Source organism: Cyrtonyx montezumae, unplaced genomic scaffold (genome assembly GCF_038088225.1).
Source record: "Cyrtonyx montezumae isolate F1298 unplaced genomic scaffold, pur_monq_1.0 scaffold_8, whole genome shotgun sequence".
NCBI classification, from domain to species: domain Eukaryota; kingdom Metazoa; phylum Chordata; class Aves; order Galliformes; family Odontophoridae; genus Cyrtonyx; species Cyrtonyx montezumae.
Genome location: NW_027072089.1, coordinates 5,046,642 through 5,052,505, shown reverse-complemented (window position 1 = coordinate 5,052,505; position 5,864 = coordinate 5,046,642). Strand labels below are relative to the sequence as shown.

General features: G+C 37.4%; 1 non-coding gene across 1 annotated transcript; it reads right to left on the bottom strand.

Annotated features, from left to right (window-relative positions):
* Nucleotides 1-2,099: 2,099 nt before the first annotated feature.
* On the bottom strand, nucleotides 2,100-2,172 carry TRNAV-UAC (transfer RNA valine (anticodon UAC)). The gene has a single exon. It is a non-coding gene; the product is annotated as a tRNA-Val (tRNA).
* Nucleotides 2,173-5,864: the final 3,692 nt, after the last annotated feature.

Genomic DNA, 5,864 nt, shown 5'->3' with positions numbered 1-5,864 from the left:
CTATGATAATATTTATAAAATTAATTAATAAGGATAACTCATCACAAAGTATCCCAAATAATCTTTAACAAGATGTTGAAGTGCATTACAGTTCTTGAAATACAGATATGTCACAAATGATACTGGATATTTTATTTTCTTTTTTTTCCTATTTTTCAATTGGGAAAGTCTGAAGTGGGCTTCTAAGTATACTTGCCATGTAATATAAATATCAGAATAGTAATAAGCCTCTGCTGATTGGACTGCATATCAGCAGATTTTACACTGACAGGAATTGTCTGATCTAAGCAATCTGGAATGGCAAAACTAATAACAGTAAAAAGAGGAGAAATAGATACAAAGAATCATAGAATCTTTTGGTTGGAAGGGAGCTCCAATGGTCATTTGGTCCAACACCCCTGCAAGGAACAGGGACACCTACAACTAGATCAGGTTGAGTAGAGCCTGGTCCAGCCTGACCTTGAGTGTCTTCAGAGGGGAGTTTCACTCCCCTCAACCTGTTGGCCATGTTTCTTTTGATGGAGGCCAGGATATGGTTGACCTATTGGGCTGCATGGAAATATTGCTGGATCTTCCCTAAAGAGACAGTTTATATGATGGTCATATATTTTGAGAAAGTGAACTCTAAGCATCTAGCTATACAGTTTGAACAAAAAAGGAAATACACTTTAACAGTAAGAGACTAAATACTTTAAGTAATTTCTATCTTCTCTAAAGTGCAACTAGCAAGATGACTTTTGGATGTTATCTCTATATTAATAGGCCTTGAGTTAATTTGGAAGTTGTTTGCACGCACTTTGGCTAGTATTATACACAATTTATCTGACCTTTGGTTCCAAGTCTGCAGAGATGGCAAGACCTGGGAACAAGAGCTCTTTAATAAAGATATACAGGACACTATACTGGGGATAATCTATGTCTAGGTGATCTCTTTGTGACAATTCTTGTTTATTGTACAAGGAATAACAATTTTAATTCAACAAAATATGAATTAACAGAAACGGCCTGGGTAAGATCCATGATATTACAAGAAAATCAGTTCCCATTCATCTTCCAATCTTCATGCAGATTCTTTATGACAGAGATCAAGAATGAAGCAGCCTCAGACTCTCACAAATCAGTAGAGATTAGATGTAATTTTCCTATCATAATTGACTAATCATTTCCCATTGTCATCGTTGTATTTAAAAACCTAACAGACAAAATGCCAACTTCTGATTTTATAGGTACTTCTCTTTTGAATCTCTAATAAAAATTATATTAAGGCACTTCTCTTTGTTGTGAAAGAATGTTTGGGTTATTGAACGCATTCTGAAAAGAAATAAGTTGAATTTTTAGTTCAAAATATAAATAAATTAAACAAAAATGCTTCGCAAATGCTAAAATTCTTAGCTGGAATTTTTGCTCACACGTAAAATTGACCCAATGGATGAACTTCAGCAAATTTTATTTCCAAACTGCCCCTTCAAGCAAATTTTCTATTAGCAGCAAAATGGTTTAAAAAGACAAGTTTTAGAAGAAGACCATGATGCACATTTTCCTTGCCTCTCATAAAAGAGCATATTAAGAATGCAAATGGGAAATGGAGAGATTTTTAGCTTTTTGGAGTTTAAAAGTAACACTACTACAATCTTGAATTGATTTTATTCATTATTTATTCATGGACATAATTCTAGCCCCAGCAGGGGTGTTGGAACTAGATAATCCTTTAAGGTCCCTTTCTACCCAAACTGTTATAAAATTCTATGATGTAACTGAATTGCCTTAGTGTTAGCAACCAGTGACTCTCCAGATGCTCTGGAATATCAGAGGTATCTTTAATGGTACCTACACGGGAATGAAGCCTATCTGTAGAAGGGCTGCTCAGACAGGATGTCCTCTGTTCCAGCTTGTGACCATTTCTTCTTGCAGAGTTAGTGCTCATTGCTGAAAAAAGCTCAACTCTCCTTCTTTCTTACACTCTTCCTTCAGGTGTTTGCAGACATTGATAAAACCCAATCTGAGGAAGCTTTTTCCTCTCTAGGAAGAATAGCCCCCAACCTCTCTCAGCCTCTCCTTCATAGAGGAGATAGAACATTGCACTAAATGTTTAGCACTGATGGTTCCACTGAGGATCGAACTCAGGACCTTCTGCGTGTAAAGCAGATGTGATAACCACTACACTATGGAACCACCACAAAAATGTCACCCTACCATGAAATGATCTCTCCCCCTCTCCCCATCTTAATTATAATTGCGAAGACTGGCCTCAGTGTGGATACACTCTACTGTACGCACCGAGTCCACTGCACAACATTTACATTCAGTGTCATGGTTTGGAAAAAGCACAGAGAAAATCCTAAAGAATGGACATAATTTGTAATCACAGTCAGAAAGGTCTCATTCCAAACAATTAGTGAAGAGAGGCTGGAAGATAGTTTATACAAAGAGTAGAAGCTGTAAGATTTAATGGAGGAATCTTCAGTGAAAATATCAGAAATAAGCTTAGCTAACATTTATGATTAATACAGAGACAAGGGAGACTAGGGAGTAATTTATTCTGTTTGATTGTCAGGTCTGTAAGCCATCCTGTGAATTATAGCACACCTTTTCTTTTATCAACAGGAACTTCACAGACTACAGATCTGTATCAGGGTATCTCTGATATATCCAGGTGTGCCTGGCTCAGCTGTCCATATACAAAAGCCAGGTGGAGAGAGAAACTCTGAAAGCAACACAGTCATGTTCTGAGGAATCACATTTAGGTTAGCAAGTCTCATCTCATTCATTTCAGCAAAGCACTTCTTTATCGAGATGTTTTTTGTCTCCAAATCAAACATAGTTTCTTCTCATTAACGTATTCACCTTGTTTCGTTTGATAGCTTTTATTAATTTAGAACAGCAAACACAGAGCAGCATGATGGTTTCATCTGGCACATAAATATTTATCCTGTATTGCACAGGAATCAGTGAAGACATCATTATTTCTCTTCTGAACATGTTTTATTGTTGTACAGCTTACATTGTTGGGCTTAGTTGTTTGCTTGTTTTTGTTTTTGGGTTTTTTTTTTCCACAGAATAAACATACTTCTCCATGATTAATAACATTTAGTCATCATTATTGTTACAAATCTCCTTTGTTTCATTTCAAATAGAAGTGCTCATAAGAATGAAGAATGTTTATATATATTGTCACAGCTGGCAAGAGTTTGAATTCTAAATATGAAAAAGTGTGTGCCAGGAACCATCTACCTGGAAATATTGAAAGATAGGGAAATAACCATATTTACAATGTCACACACAGTATCAAAATCCATTGGAATAATTCACTCAATGGCCAGCAGTGGCCTTAAGTTGCACCAGGGAAAATCCACATTGGATACTATGAAAACTTTCTTCTCAAAAAGAGTAGAGATGCAGCGTCACATTCTGCCTAAGGATGTAGGGGAATCACTGCCCCTGAAGGTGTTCAAGAGTCATGGAGATGTGGCACTGAGGGGCATAATTAGTGGGCATGGTGGGATGGGTTGATGGTTGGACTAGATGATCTTAGTGATCTTTTCCATCCTTAATGATTCTATGATTGAGAATTTCTGAATTTATTAGAAGTTGCCTAAGATATATTCTTAAAATTTTCAAGTATGCATTAGTAAAAAAGCATGCATTAGCAAAAAAGCATAGGTTCATAAGTTCATAAGGTTGGAAAGGACCTACAAGATCATCTAGTCCAATCATCCTCCTATCACTATCCCTACCCAACTACTAAATCAAATCCCTCAGCACCTCATCTAAACACTTCTTGAACAGCGCTAGGGATGGTGCCTCAACCACCTCCCTAGGCAGGCCATTCCAGTGCCTGACCACTCTTTCAGAAAAAAAAATGTTTCCTCAGGTCTAATCTAAATCTTCCCCGACGCAACTTGTGGCCATTCCCTCTTGTCCTGTCATTATTTATCAGGGAGAAGAGGCCCACCCCCTCCTCACCACAACCCCCCTTCAGGAAGTGGTAGAGTGCAATAAGGTCTCCTCTGAGCCTCCTTTTCTCCAGACTAAACAATCCCAGCTCCCTCAGCCGCTCCTCATAAGACTTGTGCTCCAGACCCCTCACCAGCATGCACAATTTCACCTGTTATTGTTCTGACAAACAAAATGAATTTTCACAAGGATATAAAGTTTTAATTTCATGGTGACACAGTGCCATCCTAGCACATTTGCTTGAGGATTTTGTTCCTGCTTTTGCTTTGGGGAGTTTTGATTGAAAGTACAAAGTAGTTTGCTGCTCTTAGAGATAATTTTTATTATTTCATTTTTTAACGGTAATCTGACCTGTTTTTCTTAGAAGCAAACAAAACAAACGAAAAAATCATACAAACAAAACAACAAAACCCAGTGCATTGCCTACATCTTGGTAATCTCTTTCTTTACAAGTATGACTATTCAGATATTCTATCATGGCTGCTAATGCACATTTTTTTTCCCCAGCAGTACAGAGTGTAAGTGAAATATATTAAAGTGATGCCATGAAAAACACTCAGTATGAAATAATGGAGATCTAACTGAAGGCCTTAGGATTGAAATTCAGAAATGAAACTCTGAGCATGTTGAAGTTTGAGTTCTATCAAAAGTTCTACCCCAGCTAACGTAGCTATAAATAGATATATTTCAGATTGGGCACTCAAATAGAGTCACATTGTTCCCTTAAATGTTATTGGCCTCTAGAATTGATGTTCCTTTCTCAAGCATACCAGCACACTGTCTGCAGCAGACGGGACCTTTTAATTTTGTTGTTGTTGTTGTTGTTGTTGATATTGTTTGACATTATGTATGTAACAGAGCAAATGAATATTCTTGGAGATAAATAGCATTTATCTTGCATGAGGAGCATATTGTCAAAATCTGTTTATTCCATATACAGGACTGTTAATTGTAAAATAGTTTTGAGATTGGTTATTTAACATGCTGAAGAACTGATTAGGAACAGCTACTGTGAATCAAGATAATGATGAAACTAAAATAGTCAATATCTTTTTCACTAAGCTGGATCCGATAATGGGATGCTTCTCTGGATGGAGAAGATAAATCTGCATACACCCTAAGAGGATGGACAGATATTCCCCAGAGCCTCAGAAAAACATGGCAATTGGAAGACTTTCTGTCAGTAGTACCAAGAACAGATAGCTGATGTTTGATCAGTTTGTCACTTACTTTGGCTTTTAGCAAAATTCAGTCGACACAGTGCTACTATAAACAAAGCTTTCACAGACAACGTTTCTGACAGTTTTATCTCAAGCAGATTGGTTTGGCAGAGGTTGCAGACACTTGATACAGCTTAGTAGCAGAATACACTGCTGTCACAACACAAGGTTACCCCAAGAGCAACCTGTTAGATGTTCTGACATTAAAGTCTTTAAACAAAATATCTGTAGGAAATGGTCCATTGACTTCCTGTGCTCTATTCATACTGGTCAGGGCAGTAAGTCCTTTCAGAAGATCATGGATGATGCAAGTGAGATGATTTCCCTTTTTAGAAAAGAATTTGCAGATCTAGTGCCATCAAGATTAATGTTTTCACAGTCACCTCTGATAGCAGAAGCAAACAGCTGAATTGCCTTGTGGGGCTTCCAGCAATTCCTGCTCCCAATGAAAAGCCCTTTAAACATGATATGAAGGAGCATGAGGTGACATTTTACTTTAGGGCAGACTTTGCACCTTGGCTCCTTATACTGGTTATGCTAAATTAACAAAAACCTGTGATGCACATGCCAAACTCTTCATTTGGGAATATGTTCAGTGATCTGGAGCCATTAATCTCCACATAAAGAGTATGAATTGTGAGCAGGTGTTTCCACTAAATATTCTTTAAACATGGGAGGAGTTTCTTGGAT